This window comes from Protopterus annectens, chromosome 7.part0 (genome assembly GCF_019279795.1).
Source record: "Protopterus annectens isolate FY-2018-M chromosome 7.part0, PAN1.0, whole genome shotgun sequence".
Lineage (NCBI taxonomy): Eukaryota > Metazoa > Chordata > Ceratodontiformes > Protopteridae > Protopterus > Protopterus annectens.
Genome location: NC_056739.1, coordinates 1,910,075,093 through 1,910,097,188, shown reverse-complemented (window position 1 = coordinate 1,910,097,188; position 22,096 = coordinate 1,910,075,093).

Sequence of the window (22,096 nt, the reverse complement as noted above, 5' to 3'; positions counted from 1 at the left end):
ACTCAGAAAAGGGTGGTGGTGGAGTCATGGGCATTCGCATAGGTCGGCCCATTAGACTTTCAAGAGGAGAAAGACCTTTAGTAGGATGTACTTGAGAGCAAAGCTAGTGGTAAGGCCTGTACCCAAGTGAGGCCTGTTTCAGTAGTAATTTTTGGTAGTTTTGCTAGTTTTCAGTGTTTGATTCATGCGTTCTATTATTCCAGATACCTGCGGTCTATATGGACAGTGGAATTTTAGAGTGATGCCCAACATAGTACACAGTGAGTCAATTAATTGAGCTGTAAAATGTGTTCCATGGTCTGAATATATATAACAAGGAACACCAAATCGAGGTATAAAGTCATAACAAAGTTTCTTAGCAACTGAGATAGCATAATTATTTGCACAACGGTATGCTTCTAACCATCCAAAAAAATCAACAACAGTTAAAACATATTTAAAATGTGCACAAAGTGGTAATTCAATAAAATCCCATTGCAAAGCACAAAATGGTTCCAATGGTTTTGGTAAGGATTGTACGAGAGTCATTGTGTCTTTGGAAATATTGTACTGTAAACAAATGGACCATTTGCTCACAAAGTGCTGTACAGAAACAGAAAGCTTTGGGGCAAACCAACCCCTTTGGATTTGTTTTATTAAAGCTTGTACCCCAACATGGGCTGGCAAATGATAAGCTTTAATGAGGGAATTTAGCATGGATAGGGGGCAGACCAATCTGCCATCTGGATGTTGCCAAATCAAATTAGATCGTTTATAACAATTTTGAGCCAACCATGTTTTTCTTTCTGATTCTGAGACCTCATTCTGTAAAGCTTTTGGAGGTGCCAGTAGGTAATCTTGCTGTATCATCAAAAGTTTTCAAAGGTTGTAATGGCTGCAGAAAGTGACCCTGAACAGTTTGTGATAAAGCAGCCTGTTTAGCAGCCCAGTCAGCAAAATTATTGCCTTTACTCTCAAAAGTGTCATTGGATTGATGGGCTGTACATTTAACAACAGCAATTTCAGAAGGTAACAATAAGTCTTGTAATAAATTATTGATATAAAAATGGTATTTAACGGGTGTTCTGGGAGATGTTAAGAACCCTCGTTCTTTCCATAATATACCAAAATCATGAACAACACCATGGGCATAACGGGAATCAGTATAAATAGTAACAGACTTGTCTTTAGCTAGTTTACATGCATGTGATAATGCCATTAATTCCGTGGCCTGCGTGGAGGTGCCAGTAGGTAATCTTGCTGATTGCAATACTTCAGTCAGTGTGCAGACTGACCAAGCAGCTTGGAATTTTCCATTCCTGGAGTTTGTTCTTAAACAGGATCCATCAACAAAAAGAACTAAATCAGGATTTTACAAAGGAGTATCAAATAAATTCAACCTAGGAGAAAGAACAGTTAACTACTAACACACAATCATGTGGTTCGCCCTCGTCTGAGGTTGGTATTAAAGAGGCAGGGTTTAGTGGTGGGCAGCATTTAATTTGTAAAGCAGGATTTCCCATTAAACTTATTTCGTACTTAGTAAGTCGTGCATTTGAAAGATATTGTGTTTTAGTTTTCAAAAGTAAGGCTTGAACAGCATGCGGGACTGCTAGTACAGTGTCATGTCCCAGGGTTAGTGGAGCTGCCATAACTACCAAGACGGCAGCAGCAGCCACAGCCCGTAAGCAAGCTGGATAACCAGAAGCAAACAGATCCAACTGAGTGCTGTAGTAAGCAATTGGTAGGTATTCTCCAGTGCGTTGCTGGGTTAAGAGACCCAGAGCAGTCTTATTTCATTTGCAACAAAAGAAAACAAAAGGTTTAGAATAGTCCGGTAACCCTAAGGCAGGAGGATTTACCAGGGCTGTTTTGATTGCCTGAAAAGCCTCATCATGCTGTGACATCCAGGGTAGAGGGTCTGTAATGTCCTTGTTCAAGAGTTGCAACAGAGGGGCGGTAATTTCTGAAAAATTAGACACCACTGTCTGCAGTATCCTGCTAGACCAAGGAACCCTCTAAGTTGCCTCTGGGTTACATGATGAGGTGCAGTTTGAATAGAACTGATATGGTTTGGGAGTATCCAACAAGAACCCATTTCAATTATGTATCCTAAATACTGTACTTTATCTTGACAATATTGTAATTTTGATTTATTTACTTTAAATCCTCATGCAGCTAGAAATTTTAACACTAAAAGAGAATCTTCCTTACAGGCGTTACTGTCTGGGGAGGCTATAAGTATATCGTCCACATATTGGACTAGTACTGAATGTGACGGTAGCTGTAAATCTTGTAATTACCTATGCATTTCCCTTGAAAATAAAGTCGGAGATTCTACATACCCCTGGGGCAATTGGGTCCAAGTATACTGTTGCCCTTTGTAGGTAAAAGCAAACAAATATTGACTATCAGAATGTACTGGGATAGAGAAAAAAGCTGATGAAATATTTATTACTGTAAAACATTTAGCTGTAGGTGGGATACAACTTAAAATAGTGGCAGGGTTTGGCACTATTGGGAAGACCGGCATAACTGCTTTGTTAACATCCCATAGATCTTGTGCAAATCTGTAAGCTTGTTTACCAGGTTTCTTTACTGGTAATATTGGAGTATTACACGGGCTTGTGATGGGTACTATTATCCCTTGCTGTGCTAGTGCAGAAATAACAGGGGCTATACCAGAAATAGCCTCAGCCGTTAGAGAGTACTGTGGTACTCGCAGCAATTTTTCTCCAGGTTTTAGAGTTGTTTTTACAGGGATAGCTGAAGTCAAAAATCCTACATCATTATCATGAGTTGTCCACAAGCAAGAGGGCCGGGAGTGTAAATCTTCACTTCTGTTAGAATCTGACTGAATACACATTGATTGCAATGTGATAGTATCATCCAAGGCTGCTAAAGTAGTGTCCTGTTGGTCTGAAGGTACTTGGAGATAGACTCCATCAGCTGTGCAAAAGAAGGTGGCCCCCATTTTGCACAATAAGTCTCGTCCTAATAAATTTAAAGGCGCCAATGGTCCTACTGAAAAGGCATGTTTATCCTGCAACAGTCCCAAAGTTATTGGGACCGGAACGGTTTCAGAATACTCGATAGGTATACTGGAAACACCTACTCCTTTAGTCACTTTATTAGAAAGTGGAATATTCATGGCTGTTCTGCTAGTTAGCATAGATTTAGTTGCTCTGGTATCACTCAAAAATGGATACGGTTTGTTTTTAACTAGTAACATAACATGTGGCCCGTCCTGATCCACAGGAAGGAAGGGGTACAACTGCTGTTGTTTCTGTTCAGGGAACCTTCATTGTGGTTGTTGTCAAGGGTTTGGCATCCAGTTAGAATTCCATTGTTGTGGTGCCTCAGTGTATGGTGCAGGTTGCTCTGCCAAATATGGACACTCATTTTTCCAATGGCTTGTCTGGCCACAATTGAAACATTCATTCTGATTATTTGGATTCTGGGTTTGGGTGGGTTGTGTACCTTGATAGTTTTGTTTATTGTGAGTAGCTGGACTGTGACATCTACCCCTCCCCCGTCCCCACCCTCATCCTCTACCTTGATGACCGGGTTGGCCCAGAGCGTTACACATTTGAATTTGTGCTTGTACTAATTTTTCCTGTAAATCCTTCTTTTCTTTAGCCAAATGGTCAGATAGGTATTGTACTTGCTGGACTAACTCATGCAGGCCCAGACTGGGCCAATTCAAACATACTTCTTTTAATTTATCTCTCACTTGAGGGCGTAACCCATCCACAAAAGCAGCTGACAGTCCGCTCTGTGCTGGCCCTTCGGTGGGATCTGGGTATCCGGAATATGCCTCAAAGGCATCAGTAAGTCGTTGTAAATATTCATCTATAGGTTTGTCTTCTCTTTGTAAGACTGATTTAATTGTAGACCAATTTGGGGTAAGTGGCACTATGATGATAATAGCATCAACAATTCATTGTCCAACTGCTTCAAAACCATTTTCCCCTTGTGTATTATGTTTTGGTATTGGGGTGGGGACATTAACATGATCCCATATACATTTCATCATATCAGCTGGAACAGCATATTGGAGGATAGCTTTAACTTCTTCTATAGTAGGATTTTGTAAACGTATGTGTCCTGCTAATACGCGTTGAAACTTTGCTGGGTTATTACGAATGGGTCGAAGTGATTTGGTAATAGCTTGAAAATGAACTGCTGACCACGCCCTAGGTACAATGACAGTAGCCGGTTGTTCCACATCTCTGGCATGTGCTGGATTTGGAACTTCCCTCAGTGGAAATACTCCTGCTTCATCTGACGAGCTTGTGCTCGAATCGGAAGTGAAGCTTTGATGAGATTTATCTGGATTAATGTAATCATCTTTATCCTTAACCACAATTGGGCATTGCTTATAATATTTACCCTTATGTGAATAAACCGTTTTCCTATTTTGAGGTATTTTCAGCTGACTGGACCTAGGGTCAAAAAGCATTTGTATTTTTCTTTCGTGATGTTTCTTAATCTTAGAACAGGTCACTCTATGGGATGATTTGCCTGTATCTATTTGGTGGGGTTGTTCTATAGTCAGGCGACTAGGCTGGCCTGCTATCACCTGATCTCCCCGTCTGGGGTCCTGAATGATTTGCTCTTCCATCCGCCTGCCTTCACTCGGTATTGTAGAATTAACAGTTCCATCCTGTAGTTGTGAAGGTTGATATTGTGGTGGAGGATCCATAGGGGGTGGGGGAACCATGGATTATCATCTTCAGATGATTCTGGTATCTGTAGTTTATTTAATTCTTGTACTGGATATAATCCCTTAAAGGGTGGGTCTTTTAAACATTTACCATTAGCTATGTCTAGATTCTTAGTAGTTTGTCACAGTTCCTTTACCTGCTCTTTTAACTTTTGTTGACTATCCTTAAGACTACTAACGACCAAATCTTTTTCTTGTTCTTTTGCCTCACACATCCAATCATTAAAAGCTGCCCAGCACAACCCTGGTATTTTTCCTTTCTTTTTAAATTTTTTTTGTAAATTAGTCAGAACATCTTAATTAAAACTACCATTTTCCAGAAAAGCAAGATCGCCGTCGTCCTTAGTAAGGGCGATCCACTGATCTAAAAACATACAACTGTCCCGGGACACCCAATAAAACATATAACCAGCTGGTGTAACTTTTTCTGGCTCATTTATTTTTCCTGCACTCACTCCCATTTTCACTCAGTATCCCACTATCATTCGATGAGCTATACCTGTTTACCACAAGTTTAGCTAAGGCATTATGAAAACATCTTGTTACCCCACTCTCATACAAGATGCTATACCTGTTTGACACAGGTTTAGCTAAGGCGTTATAAAAACGTCTTATTACCCCACTCTCATACAAGAAGCTATACCTGTTTGACACAGGTCTAGCTAAGACGTTATAAAAACGTCTTTTACCCCGCTCTCATACAAGAAGCTATACCTGTTTGACACAGGTCTAGCTAAGACGTTATAAAAACGCCTTTTTTCCCCCACTCTCATACAAGAAGCTATACCTGTTTGACACAGGTCTAGCTAAGACGTTATAAAAACGCCTTTTTTCCCCCACTCTCATTCCTCCTTTCATACGTATGAGGCCAGTTTATTTTCCAGATTAACCCCACTTTCATACTGCATATTCAAAGCAGAAAAGAAATGCATTACCATTAGCTATGTCTAGATTCTTAGTAGTTTGTCACAGTTCCTTTACCTGCTCTTTTAACTTTTGTTGACTATCCTTAAGACTACTAACGACCAAATCTTTTTCTTGTTCTTTTGCCGACTGAAGGAGAGAAATCATAACTTTGTCAGAGAAAAAAAATTGTTCATAAAACTTTAGAAGGCAAACAGGGACAGAAAAATGAAAGAAATACCACAGAAACAGAAAAATCTGTTGTGGGCCCTTTTAGCAGTATTTTGTTCAGTTCTCAACTGCTGCAGCTTGCTCTTAATTCAGATCCGATTCACGGCACCAATTGTAAAATTTTAAAGTACTTTAAAAATGAAGACAGATACGTTTCTTTCTCTCTTTCAGTGGCTTTTATTAACTACAGTACACATGTGTGGGAGCCTCATGGAAAGTACCAGGGAGACTCCCAGAACAAAGAAATAAACAAGCCTATATACTGGTGATATTGCTGACAGTACAAAAATATAAAACTGGACCAATTAGATTATTACACAGGGCAATTAACCAATCAAAGGTTTACCCGTAAACATAAGACAATTCATATCATCATATCTCTAGGCAAAAGAGAAAATCAGATATACTTCCATAAAAGGCACATTTCCTGCCTTCAGGCAGAATCTAGCTTGTTCAGTATTTTTCCATTGTTCACAGTTCAGAGTTAACAGTACCCAGTACATCTCAGTTTATATAAATTGTCACATGCTCAATTCCCTTGAAACACATGCTTTGGCTGTTCATATTCTACAATTCCCAGTTGTTAACCCATGAGCATGACTAAAAATGGGCATGCTAACAATGGATATGGGAGGGACACAATACAACATTGTAAGCAAGAGGAGTAAATGTGATATTAATTTTCATACCATGCCAAATGGAGATAATTGGTAGGACGTTGGATACATGAGGCCTATTAACATACACTACAGTTATTGAATATGACATGCATATACAGGGAATGTATGTATGTATGTATGTATGTATGTATGTATGACAAATGACTATAGTGCTATATCCTCCACTTCAGCCTGTACAAAGAGCATGAGCCACACAGCTGCTGTGTCAAGGGACATGTTTTACCATTTGTTGTCATGGACAATTCATGGATGCAGGGTACATTATGCTGACACATTTATTAGACATGCACACGTTTCATGTTCTGTACATCATAAACAAAAATATAATAGCACTCAATATGCACAAGTGACAAATGACAACACAGATCTGATGACATTCCAGTAGCTCAAGGTTTCTATTTATAAACTGAGCACATAATTCATGATTGTACTGGACAAGCTCACAGAGAATTAGAGAGAACACTGCCATAACAGCATGAAAGCAACACAAAAATGCAAGAAAATGTCTGAACACAGACCCAATCACACATTTATGATGATCTGGAATTATGCCATACTGGAAGACATGCTATGTAAACAACCATGTCATATGAAGCTATACAGTGGGAAGAAAACAATTACAGTAATATATAAATGCTAGGGGAAGTCATGTAATATAATGTATTTTTATTTGGAAATTCAGTAATGCCTGTTAACTGTCAACAACATAATCAACATTTGAATCTTTCCAGACTTGAAAACATGCTAGGGCAGATATCAGAAAGATGTGCATCAGTCTGTGACACCACAGAAAAAGGTATACTGTGTGTGTCTTGATGACCACAATTGAAGGGCATACAGCACTTCCCTATTGTAATGGGCATTGATCCCCTACCATGGAGAGTGATGTCTTAAAATTGTTGCCCTCTGACTGCAATAAATATTTCCTTTGCCTAAGCCATTCCTATCTGACACTGGTATTTGACTGACAGATGTTACCAGAATCAAACCCTTGCCTATCATACTGCACAACCTACAGAGCTGTGTATTGACTGCATCTGCTAGAAGACATAACAATGGACCTTGTCACAAATACAAGAAAGTAGTGTGTGCAGTAATAAAGAACATTTGAGGATAATTTGCACACTATGATTTTGTCAGAATGATAACAAGGAAGTACCTGCGTTAATGTTCACACAACTGTGAGCCATGCAATATCAATGGCTCTCAGCTTAGGAAGCTGTTCTTGTTTTTTTGTACATTGTCAAAATAGTAGAAAACCACAGAAGAACCAACCAGCAGAATGTGAGCAATCCAAAGGACACCAAGTTTATTGAAGTTAAGTGCTTTCCTCTCTATGGAGTCTCAGTAATAGAGAGGAAAATGCTTAACTTCAATAAACTTGGTGTCCTTTGGATTACTCACATTCTGCTGGTTGGTTCTCTTGTACAACATTGTCCCAGAATTGAAACACACTGTATCTGTGTAGATATGCTATTCATGTCATTAATTAATTCATGTGGCACATGAGCACTCATACCATGACATGGGCATAGCAGTTGTTTCCCTGTAAGGATATTACATAATGACTTTACATTTCTTTTTCCAAAGTGCAGATTGAGAATAATAACTTCACACAGTGTTGTTTTTGCAATGTAACTGCATTCACAAAATTCTGCTCTTTGCTTGAATTGAACAGCAAGCTATGTAAATTCACCAAATAGTGACAAGTGTATGATTGGTAACCATATGAGATCTCGATTCCCACTAGAGTGAGTTCTAAAATATGGAGACCGAATGGCAGAAAAAACATAGTTACATATGCAAAGTCCGAGATGTCATTTCTCGTAATATTCCCTTTTCTGTGATGTGTGGCAATCTTGAAAATGGTATTTATAAGTTAAGGGATGGTGTAGTTGCTTGCTCCTCAGATGAGGGGTGCAGGGGGGATGCTTGTCCCTCTGCAAAAAATAGTTTAAAGGAGAAAATTGGTTTTCAAGATTTTGTCTTCTCCTGTGTTTTCAGTATTTTTTTTTGACTTGTTGCCACTCAGCATTTCAAGTGCTGACATTTCAATAGGGAGCAGTACTGCAGTGGAAGTCTTAACAAAGCTGTGAGATTGCACCTATGTGAAGTTATTACATCATATGATTGTGTTGCAATTTGTATGAGATAAAAGGGCTGGGGGAGGTTTTTTCCACTGTTATTGTCCACAATGTCATTCATACATAGCAGCATTAGGACACACAATGCTTACAGTCAGTCAATGTGGGATATGAACATCTGACTATGCGGTGACAGAAGTTACATGATATTGGGAAGAATGAACATGCCACTGTGCAAGTGATGCTAAAATTGTGTGATATATGGGTCTTTGAAGCCACAACATCATGTTATTGCTGCAGGGGATATTTGTACTTGTATTTTCTTTAAAAGAGTATTGTTATATGTGTCTTTCTTACACAAGATTGCCTGCTGCTTGGTATACACAAACACGTGTGATGAATAATACATGGGTCATGCACAATGTATGGATAATCATGGATCTGAACATATGCCTTAATAAGTAAACAGCATGCAGAACATTGCCTCATGTCCTCATACCACAGGAGAAACATTAGCATTTTTCATGGGAATACCAAATGTCATCCCATGGCATCATCATCATCATGCAATAAAGCATTTTCTCTTAAATGAGCATATATTATTATAACAGGAATTCACAGCCACACATGTACACAGCAGATATCTGGCTGACAGCATTGTTACCTACCTGCAAGTACTGACACAGGTGAGTCTAAGGAGTAATGGCCAGATTTGAACAAACTACCTAAGATCACAAGGTACAGAACATTGCCTAAATTGCACATGCCATGTGATGTGTTGTTTTACTGTTGTAACAGTGCACTTTTGACTGGATTACATCACCATTCTTTCATACTTTGATGTTGTGTATGAAGATGGTAGAAGTGCACAGCTATATGCATTAGAAGCCTTTTCTACACAGCATGACAGACAGCCGCAGTAGTCAATCATTGCTGGATTCAAACCTTTTCTGTTTGTACTTAAGTAGTCTAGAAAGTATCAACAGCCAGTACCACAGGATAACTCATATGATATGTGTGATGTTGTTCATTTTTGATAGCATGATGTATGCATTGTATTTTATAGGTTAGTCCTCTACCAGTGAAAATAAATATCCTAACTAGAAGTTGACTAAGGGTTATTGTTACGGACACAGTTGTGCATGACAGTATACACAGGACATCAGTTAACCAATGTTGGATTCCAACTCTCTATGTAACTAATTACACAATGAATGGAACACAAAAGTAGCTGCAAGCACCATAGGTGAAGTCCAATATGATGATCTGATCAATGTGATGCAGCAACTATGTTTGTGGTAAAACTGGGATAAGGGGATGAGGACATCCTTTCTCATGTTAAAATCTTCCTCTAATTGGAAGTTGATACAGTATGTCTATTCAGGAAGACACACACAAGTTTCCTACTGTGAGATATAAACCTCCTACCTATCAAGTTATACAATGTAGACAAGACAGTATTAGCCCAAGTGTTACAGGAAAAGTCAGACTCTTATGGGGAGAGAGTGCACTTTTGACATGATGACAACATCCATGTGCTGTAGAGCGTATGTTTCTGTTAAAAGTAGGATACAGTGTAGAAGGAACTGCATCAAAAGTTAAATGTATTCTTCTGAATGGAAGTGAACACAGCACTTGTGACATTGAAGCATTACTTACCTATCACAGTTGCAGTTCTACAATCCTTATACGTTTGCTACAAGTGAATTATGAAACACATGAGGGACCAAGCAGGTTATTATCAATTGAGACATGGCTTATGGAAACAATTTTGAATCAAGGCGGTTTATTTGATGAAACAGAATGGGTGGGAAGTGGTGAACAGTTGGTGGCAGGAATGCACATGCAGATACTAAGCAATTAGTTTATAGGTCATTTCTACACATATTTATGTTGTGCTGCTGTTTACTTTATCATCATAATTATACAGGCAAGATATATACAAGACAGTCTTGACAAAAGTGAATAGGCACATTAATACAACAGCAGGATAATGGTGTGTTACAAAATGTGTACCAGTAATAACACCCACAAGAATAAAAAATAAAAAAATAAAAAAAACATTCAAAACACTTTGGCATACATCTGGATTTGAACCATGACAGCATTCCAAAAAACAAAAAAAGTACAAACGTGAGTATTATCTAACCACACCACATAGGATCTCCTACTTCATCATATTCAAATATGACCACAGATTGAGGAAAAGAAGAATGCATATATTACTCTTACTTACCCTCATGACAACTATATGCTGTACATTCAACTCTGTTACACACATTTATTAGGCAAAATAAAAAAAGAACATTGCATGCATCACATTATTTTAGATGTACTGATTAACAATGGGTAGGATGGTACTTGTTTCCTTTCCATAATATGTTTCCAATTTGGAGGTGAGGTGATCCTTATGTGTTTTGGGTATATACCCACAATGTGGCTATGTGGGAAACTCTTCTCATTCATATACTCATATTGTTTATCAGTCCTTCTTGTTCTTTTATAGTCCTCCTTCCTCCCTAAAATATCAATAAAATATTGTATGAGAATTCATTCAATGATGATGAAAATATATAGTCAGATGAAATGAAGAATGAAATGAATCTGAAATGAATACAACATATAATAATAGAGAGATCACACCGCCTTTGTTTGTCAGGCATCATTAACCTGTAACACGTCCATGCATAGGTCATTGAGTATACTAGCTTCCTCCTTAGTCAGATTAGAAATACATTTAACAAAATTATTTCTGCTTTTGTTATTAAATTTATATATTTCTTTAATAACCTTATTTTCAAATGCAGAAATGACAACATTCAACTCTAAAACTTGTTCAAATGAAGATTAGCCTGGCCAAGCATAGCTAAGCACAGTAGTACAAAGGGCACCAGAGCATGTGGCCAAAAGTCCATACTCACAAGATTTTGCCATAAGCTCTGTGCTTCCATTTAGTCTGACTTGCAGGTGGTGCTCAGTGCCAGGCATTGTACAAATGCAGAGGAGAAAATCTAATAACACAGAAGGGAGATGCTACATATGTAGGAGAAGAGAGAGTCAGGAACCAAGTAACTTCTGATAGAAGCAGGATAATTTTGACTCAGAAAATGATGTAGACAATTACAATTAAAACAGTCAGTAACAGCTGATGCCTGGATTTGAACCTTTGAAAGTATGCTAATATTTGAGCTTTAATCTCATCACAACACAAACAAACTCCTATTTACACACTTTAATTCACACACTTGAAGGACAATGACAATTTACTGACGTAGGAGTGGTGAACAGAGAGATGGAGAAAGGGACATAGAAATAGCAACAGTATTTTTCTGGGACATGTAGAACCATCTGCATGGCATGTTAATCTTAATTTCCTCATTATTAATCTGTCATGATCTGTACAATAAAGTGCTTGCTATAGGGAACAAGGAGTCGAAGAGTACAAGCAACCTTAAGACATAAGCAGAACAAAGGTGAATTACTGTGTTGGGGAGGGAATGTCTTGCAAATCCTTTCTTGCAGCACTGTTCAAATGGTTTGCTAATGAAATCTTGTAAATGGAGATACATACAGACATTTGCAATTAACTATATGCTAGGAATATAAAATGTCATGAAATTATAATTTGACTTGCAGCTGTAATTGAACCCATGGTGATATACAAAATGTCAGTTTATTGAGAAGGAAATTGTCTCAGCATACTGCATAGAAACTTCTAGGTCATTATATCCACCAGCCTAAGAACTGGTACTGTTTTACAGTGATGCATTTCATCTGCCTTTACTCTGCATTTCCATAGAGTAGCAGTTTTAAGTACATTTGAATGAAAGCAACCAGACTTTCATGGCTTAAATTAAATCTTCAGCTTTTGCCATAGTAAATCAAATGGCATTCACCATCACTCAGACTTAGTGCACAATGCCAACCTCTCCACAAATACTGAGGATTAAAAGTTAATGCTTTTTGATGGATAATTTCTGGCAATGTGATTTGTGCACAATTCTATTTTTTGACCAGATTAAATGTAGAAAAGGAGTTGATATGACAGTGATGAAAATAGGAATGGCAAGCAGAAATTAGGACAGGGGGAAAGAAATGTGCAGGAAGGTTATGTGAGAGCATCATAGCTATCCACTTCTTCAGAAAATAAATGCAATATTGCAAACACAATGTCTTGACATTGAATAGTCAACACACCAGGGATGTCTGACAACAGCAGAATTATGTTGTATAGCCAATTGGACCAAATCAATAGGTGATGCATAGAACAAGTTATGGGGCATATTTTTTTTTCTGGGACAGATGCCTGTTTATTTTTCTTGGAGAGTAAGGAATGTTGGGGAAAGTGCTTAGGAATGAGAAGTTCAGGTGGGAAGGATAGGTTAGGTAGCATGTGCAGACATACATGGCAGAGAAGACAAACAAGGATGGTGATAGAAAAGTATGGGAGATACCATGACAGGAGATAGTTAAGGGACCGTGGAGGTGCATCCATGTCTAGCTTGAGAACAGTGAGAATCTAATCCTCACTCCTAGAACTGTCATCACTGTCTCCTGTGTCAGTTGCCTGGGTTAGTAAAGGTTGTAGTATTGTTTTGGAAATATGATGCAGGATTCTTTAAACCCTGCCAATTTGGGCACTGGACCCAATCTCCATGATGCCCTCCACCAACCTGTCAGCTTTTGATGAGTGGCAAAATCACCACCTCCACTACTACTGCTCCTGGAGAGTGCCACTGCACCAGTAGCTGGAGCAGAGCTACATAAGGCAAGGTGAGCAGGTAGGGTAGCAGATATGGAGGCAGCACTGACAGGTTGCAACCCAAAGGCACTAGGAGTCTGTGCTGCCTGAGGTGGTACTGGATCAGACACTTGTGGATGTATGGGGCTGACCCTCAGTGGTCAGTCTACTTCCCTGTGCAGACTGTTATTTTGTACTCAACAGCAATGTAATAAAAGCAAAAATGCATACCTAAATTGAGAGAGAGATAAGGAGCAGACAAAAAAGAGAGAATTATATCAATGGTAGTTCACATTACTTTGTCATTTCAGCACATAAACCAATATGAGAAATGCATAAGTATACCTTTGCCACATCCAGATATTATGGGAAGGCATTAATGTGTCATAAAATCAATCATTTACAGTGGTATGATATGATTAATAGAATCAAGTATTTTACTGAGTCATATCAGATATCTGCTTTCAAAGGTAATACTTGCATTTGCCAAAATTCCATTGTTAATGTCATGCTGTATTGCAGGTACTATCTTCTAAATAATATTCTAATTATCCACCTGACCAAAATGCTAGCACTCATGAGAAATACCAGATAGGGACGAGGAAATGAAGAGTCCAAAGCCACCACTACTGCCCCTACCACCGAGAAGGTCTGGACCCTTCATTCTCAAGATGCACTCAGTCTCCTGTGGACTACACAATCATGTGGCGATACAGAGTTTGTATAGTTTACAGTCCTTGCTCTCTTATTCAGTCCGTTTTCATTAACAATGGAAAGGGTATTACCGCACGACCATGGATGGTACTACAGATATGTTAAGGTAATCAAGCCAGACAAAGGCACCCAAGCTCAGTTTTCACCAGGGGATAAAAGAGGGATTACACTATTACCTGAATAAAAGAATGAAGGGACTTTTGAAAAACACTAGTAAATGCAACAACCCAATGTCTACTTTTATTGCCAATACACTTTCACTACGCATTTTGATAGAAGCAGCTTGCCCATTCTTTCTATTACAATGTACTTTAAACATTCAGCTTGTAAGATTCTATGCTGACTTTTTGCCAACCAACTTCGCTGCTTTACAAGAAAAAAAAATTCTGAACAAGAAAAAAGCAATAAGCAGTATACCTCTTAAGTGTCTAGATTTTTGCCTCATATTTTTGGTATGTTCCTCATAAAATTCGTGTTTTGCTGACAAATCAGTATATTGAATTTGCTTAATAATTACATGGATCTAAATTTCAGACTTCACATCTTTCGCAAAATACATACTAACACAATTTTCTTCTAGCAGCTAAGCTTATAAGAGTAATATTTAGAAGTTGTCTCTTTTTTGGGGCCTTTGTCCTCCTATTATGTTTGGCTTTATCCATCTTTCTTGTCTAAGAGTTTGAGAGGTGCAGATAAGATTTCAAAACCTTAATACCAGAATGTTTTGGTCACATTAACAAACAAACACAAAAACTTAGATTACAATGACACTAAATGCAAAACATTACATCAAAACATAACCGTCAGCCAATCGGGGACCAATCTCATCAGAAATGAGGACACTTTTAAAATATTAGTGCTACTGACTTGTATAATTCATCACCTTTTCTATGAAAATCATCACGTTTGGGAGACATTAAGCATGACAGAACTATGGATCAAAATCACAATTGTCCCTGAAAATCAAAAGGCACTGTCTTTCAGGATAACTTAAAAACAAAGTCTGTTGTCATTAGCTTGATGCAAAATACCACAAATGCAACGATTCCATATGTTTCAATCCTTTGATATAATGTTTAAAGTACTTCTACTATATTGTTTCCCTCCACCATCTCCCCTGGAAGAGGTCCAGCTGGTGATCATCCCACAAGCAGAGTGACAGAGCACTTAAGCACCAAAACATGTCTGTTACAATTTAGGCAATAAGACATGGCATACATACATTTACATCATGCTTTTTTTTTTGTTTAATTACCACGAGCCAGAGAAAGTCAATGTTCTTATTCTGGGCTTCCTGGGAGTGTGGACACTAGGCAGACCAGACCCTGCTCTGCTGCACTGCAGAAGTACTTGCTTCTTGGGTTTGGCAGAAGTTAGAGGTGTAAACAGCTCCTCTGTCCATTGCTGCCTGTTGTGCTGTCATCCTATTCCATCCAAATGCACAATGTGAACATAGTACATACATAAGGTAAACACAGTCTGAACTCTTAGCTGAGTTTCTGACAAGCTGGCAGTCTGCCTCATGAAGCTGACATCACGCATGCCTCTGCATGCCATGACATCAGCAACAACTTCAACTTAAAAAAAAATGGGAATTGAAGGGGCCACTCAGGAATTTGTGGCACCCCATTATTTTGTACTCAAAACTTGTAAATAATGAGGAATTCAGTATGGTTGAGAGGTATGCAAAGCACCCTTAGTAGCCTTCTAACCCTATTACACCACCTCCTTGTAGCTCACAAATCAAAGGACTGGACATTATGGATATGCAATTTTCTAACTTCTATAAGTTCATAGGTAGGTACTAGGCTATCTGCCCGAGGGCATTTATAAACCTAGCCAGAGTGTGTCAGCTTTCGCCTCCCCATTGATTAATTAACTAACCCTCGGTCAAGAAGAGCCAATGAAGTGATCCAGGGGTGTATTTTCTGTTACCCATCCACTCGTCAAGGTTTCTCTTGAAAAGTGTTAGTGAGGGGCTCTGCCTAATGTAGTTAGGAATTTTGTTCCAAAGCATGGGGAGTCTCTGTGACAGGAACCTATCCCTCCAGCATGTTCTATTTATTGCTGTGGCAAGGTTTAGCTCACTAGAGCGAGTGGCTCGTAGTGACTTGAATTTCTTTAGGTGGAGCATGTCCATCAATTGTGAGTTGGACATGGCTTTGTAAGTCAGGCAGAGATCACTTCTGAGTAAGCGATATGCCACTGAGCACAGCTGGAGTTTTTCCTTTCAGGCTGCATAAGACATATGTTTGAGGCCAGTAATCCTCTTGGTAAGGTACGTTTGTGGTCTTTCCAGCTGTTGGAAGTGTCTTGTGAGGTACATCCCAAATGGGGCATTGTACTCTATGATGGGTCTGATGAGTGAAGAGTAGAGGGGACTATAACCTCTTTATTTCTAGATGCGAACCCTTTAGTAATTAGATCAGCTATGTAGAAGGATTTCCTAACCATTATGGCAATATGATTGTTAAAGGAGAGATTACTATCTACCTGGGTCCCCAGATCTCTTATTACCTCTTCTGTATTATGGGGGCTGCCACCTATATGGTAATTCATGGGTGTTTTGTTTTTCCCGAATGGGATGACTATGCATTTTTTGGCATTTAGCTTGAGACCATGACTTTGACACCAGGTGTCCATCTCAGTAAGGCCCTTTTGGAGAATGTTCATGTCAGCCGGAGAATTAATTATGGCTCCAAGTTTGCATTCATCGGAACTTGGTTAGCCATAGTCCTCCTGTGTTTGCCTGTACTTCTGAGAAGTATATGCCAAACAGTAGGGGACCCAGGACTGAGCCTTGTGGGACACCACTTGTGACTGGTTTAGAGTCAGACCTGGAGCCCACTATTCTTACCGTGTGAGTTCTGTCTGTAAACCAGTTGGCAACCCATCTCGTGACGTAGAAGTTTATGTTCAGGCTGGTGAGTTTTTCTATAATTCCCGAGTGGGGAACAGTGTCAAAAGCCTTGGCGAGGTCAAGGTAGGCTGTGTGAACTACCTTCCCCTCATCTATGGCCTTGGTGACTGTCTCGAAGAAGTCAACCAGGTTTAGTAGGCATGATCTGCACTTAACAAAGCTGAACTAGGTCGGGTCAAGTGTTTGGAGGTTCCCAATGTCTTTGTTAATAAGTTCCATGATGATGCATTCCATAGCCTTGCAGACCAGGCTAGTCAGGCTTATGGGGCGATAGTTACCAGGGTCAGTTGTGGCCCCTCCTTTGTGGAGCAGAATAACCGTTGCTGTGCACCATTCTATGGGCACGTAGCCTGTGGAGAGGCTGAGGTTGAACAGTGTGTTTAGGTGGGGGTTAGTTCATTCTGTAGTTCATGAAAGATGCAGCCTGGGACACCATCTGGCCCCAATGACACTGTGCTTTTAGCTTTTGAAAGGGCTGTTTTCACCTGTGAGTCTGTGATTTCCAAGACACTACACTTTTCTGGTATTGTTGTGGGCCCTTTTGGGGATGAGAGGGGGGTGAAGTTTGCACTGAATTTGTCTGCCAGGATGTTGGTAATATCAGTGGGTTCAGTATATTTTGTGCTATTTTGCACTAGCTCAGAGCATATCTGCGAGTTGCCACTTAGATTCTTGACATAGCTAAAGAAGGCTTTTTGGTTATCTTTCGAATCCTTGGCTATTTATCTTTCAAAGTTAGCCTTGGAGGATTTTATGAGGGACCTTAGTTTCTTACTGATACTGATCAGGGATGCCTTTCCTTCTTGGGATTTGCTTTTTTTCTGAACTAGTTTCCTCCTTCTATTGTATAGCCTGTTTATGGCAGGGGTTCACCAGACTGATTTCCTTCTCTTAGGGGAGTGAGTCTTGGTTTTGCTAGGGATGGCATAATCCATGCATTCTTGTAGGTGCTCATAGAGCGCATTTGTAAAGGTTCCTGCAACTTGGACACTGTTATCCTTTAGCGTGGGGGCTGTGAAACTTACCACCTCTGTCTTAAGTAAGGTGAAGTTTGCTATAGAAAGGTTTTTCAGTGTGGTTTCCTTGATTGGAGGTGGTGGTGTGGTGTGGACATCCAGAGTGATTAGTATATGGTCTGATCTAACCAGTGATGGGTTGACCTCCGGTGTGGAACACCTGTCACCCATGTTGGTGATGACCAGGTCCAATATGTTTTCACCTCTAGTAGGGGAGTTTACCTGCTGATCCAGGGCATTTGAGTTGATACATTTCAGGAGGCGCTGGAGCTGGGAGTTTGTACTTGAGTAGTTTTCCCAGTTAACGGTAGGGTAATTGAAATCGCCCAATATCAGGGTGTTTGGTAGGACCTTCATGTTTTCCAGTAAATCCAGAAAGGCAGAGTGGTGGTCCTGGGTCATGGAGGGTGATCTGTAGCAGGCCACAATTTGCATTGCAGATTTGCCTGATGTTAGTTGCACATGGATGATCTCGGAGGTATCATGCTGGGCCACTACCCTGGAGGTATAAGTATCCTTGATGAATATGGATACACCCCCTCCTTTTGTATTTCGGTCCATGTTCTGTGGCCAAAATGTGTGGTATGAGTTGTAGCCCAGTAGTGCTGGGGTGCTCTGTGGAGTCTTGAGCCAGGTTTCAGTTACTGCACAGATGTCGACGTTCTCCATACTGAGGAGTGCTTTGAGCATGTGCATTTTGAGATTTAAACTCCTGGCGTTGAGTAGCATAACCCTCATTTTTTTATTTGTGCTGTTTATGGAGGTGGGTTTGACTTTTGAGCCTTGCCTAAAAAAGGCACTATGGGGGCAGCAAGAGCCTTGGCCAGTATTCAAAAGCCTAGGGGTGACAAGTGCAAGCCGTCTCTTGTGAAGTAATGAGGCCTGTCGAGCATGTCATCCCAGGCTGACAGACACTGGATCTCCCTTTGAATGACACCAGAAGTTTAGCCAATTGTTGAAATTTATCATTTTTTCTTTATGCTGCGGTATCATTCTTGGTGAGGGCAGGATGCTACTCAGGGTCAGGGTCATACCCACCTGGGCTACATGATCAGAGAGCTCTTCCATGTCTCTTTTCATGTAGCCCAGGGAGGTACGTCTCAGGTCATTCACACCAACATGAACAATGACAAAGTAATATTTGTACTTGTTCTGGAATGACCTGAGTGCTTGTGTTATGTGGCAGATTCTGGCTCCTGACAGGCAGCTAACAGTAACCTTCTCCTTGTCCAGCCTCGTGAGTGGGACATCAATGTGCCTGACTATAGAGTCACCTATTACTAGTGTGTTTGGTATGTTATTTTGCCTTAAGGGCTGTGATTGTGCAGCACACTGATTTTGTCTTTTATGTGTTGTCTGGTTTGTGACGGGAGGTGTAGGTTTTTTGGGTGTCTGCTTTGGAGGTCTGTGATGCTTTTGCAGGTTTTTATTTAGATCCTCCGAGTATGACTTTGTGTATTTATGAGTATTTTTTCCCAGTGCTGGGTTAGTATGTCTATGTGAGGCTGGAGGTGTGGTGCAAGTGTTAACCTTCTCCTCATGACTGCCTGTTCCAGTCTTGGGTGGAGAGAGCTTAGCCACCAATTTAGCTATATAATTGCATCTCTCGCATACAAAAATGTTTTGTGGTAGGAGTAGAGGGTTGTCTGTGTACATGAGGCAGTTGTAACATTGTCTCAGGATACCCAGGTTCACCAGCTGGACTGGAGAGTATACCTGAAATTGCCCTTTGGTCATGCCTGAATAGTAGTGTGAGCGGCTTAGTCACTTGGTTGGTGAGGGGTGAATAATGAGCCTTGCCCTGCTGGGCTATCAAGTGTTGGGGTATATTATTGCTTGCAACTAGGTCTGTGCTGGACTGTAGGATGCTTTTTAAGTGCTTAGGTTGAGAGTTTGTCTACTTTCATGGGAAAAACTGAAGAGGAGACTTGGTGGAGCTGGGATAAATTTAGTCCTAGCTAACCGGCACTGCCTTGACGTTCAAAACCATGCAAATGAGGTTTGCACAGCATGGAAATGAACGAGATAGAAATTAGCCCAACATGGCCTATAAACTACTAACTTCTGGGCTGGAACCACTCTTCCAGGGACAGATGGCTGCTCAAAGCTCCCTCTCTCACAGGTGAACAGTGATACCTCACTCTATCCAAGTAAGGTATGGGCAACTCAGAAAATTGTAACACAGCCCTGAATTCAGAACTAGCCTGAAAACTGGACTATACTAGCTTAGAAAGGTGGGAAACAAGGATTATTTTTTGAAAAGATAAGGCAAAAACAATAAAAATACACTTAAAACAGCTTTAAACAACTACAAACAGTAAAAATACACTTAAAACAGCTTTAGATGGCTACAAGCAATCAGAAAAGGCTTTTAAACACACTACCCAATTAACCAGTAAAAAAATCTCAACACTGAGCCCTGTTCCTGTAGTTTTCAATCAGACAAGTTCTAACTGCACACTCCTGCCACTGAGGTACAGGGGAACCTTCTCCAAAAAAGAAGGCCTGGATTAGTGCTCACATTATGCAAACAAAGCTAGATTCAGCCTCTCCTCCCACAAGAGTGCAGACCATGAATCTTCTTAATGTAAAATAACTGGCCTGAAGCCAGCCAGACAGATGTGCTTAAACCAGAAATAATACACTTTTAGAATAACAGACACTGAGCCTTCAATCAGCAGTTCCCAACTTAGAAGGATGTAAGCTACCTGTTCTGCCACAACAGTACAGACCACAAACCTTCTTAATGTAAAACTGCTGGTCTGAAGCCCAAGCGCTTAAACCAAAAGGCTTAGAATGATAGCTACACTTTAATCAGGTTACTACCAAGCAGTAATAAATACAATTGAATACTTTTATGAAGGCCTGGATTAGTGCTCAAGTTATGCAAACAAAGCTAGATTCAGCATGCCTGGATCTAGTCGATGCTACAGCAAGCAAGGTGCACCAATTTCATTAAGAAACAGTTCAAATATGCAGGCACTATAAGCCTTTAACCAGAAATTCCCAGCTCAGAAGGGCAGAGTCCAGCCTCTCCTCCCACAAGAGTGCTGACCACGAACCTTCTTAATGTAAAATAACTGGCCAGCAGCCCAAGTGCTTAAACCAGAACTAATACACTTTTAGAATATCAGACACTGAGCCTTCAATCAGCAGTACCCAACTTAGAAGGATGTAAGCTACCTGTCCTGCCACAACAGTGCAGACCACAAACCTTCTTAATGTAAAACAACTGGTCTGAAGCCCAAGTGCTTAAACCAAAAGGCTTAGAATGATAGTTACACCAAGCAGTAATAAATACAATTGAGTACTTTTAAGATGACGCAAAAGCAAAATAAAGTAGGAAGAAACACAAATACAGTAAAAGCAGATGAAAAAAGTGCAACTTTTTTTTTTTTTTTGAGTGAGCAAATGAGACGGCCCAGGAGGAGCATCCAAATGCAAATTTACAAGAAGGGCGGGCAGTTTCAAAGCCACCAAGATTAACACCAAAACAAAATCAGGGATTGTGGATGGGGAACTAACTGAAAAAAACAGAGCCACAACTTCCAGCTAGATAGTATTCAATGCAACACAAATAAATCAATTTAAATGCTGTATTATTTGAAAAAAGTAGTTGCAGCCTGTTTGGTGGATATGGGCATCTTGAGGCTATTTAGCAATTGTCTCATGTTTATTGCCAAATACTTAATCCTCAAAGAATCAGACAAGGTATGGGAGAGGTGTAATTATACAATGGAGGCTAAGCTCTCACATACAAGTCCACATCAGGTTGTCAAAATACGCACACAACACCCACTTCAGATAGCACACAACACACACACATAGACTAACATATGCTGAGGCACTCAAAAGCAAATCTTCCTAAACAACAAATATCAGCTAGGTCACCTGCTGTCAAAGCTATGCCTCAGCAATCCCAAAAACACTCAGAAAAATAATACCTGACACCACACATACAGCCACTCACAGTGTAGCCCCAAACACTAAGACCCTAAGGCAAGCAAACACACTTCCCAGCACTCTAATCATAGGGAACTCCATTGTAAGATATACTGCTGTCCCTCTATCCAGGCTAAACAAGGAGAAAATAACTGTTAGA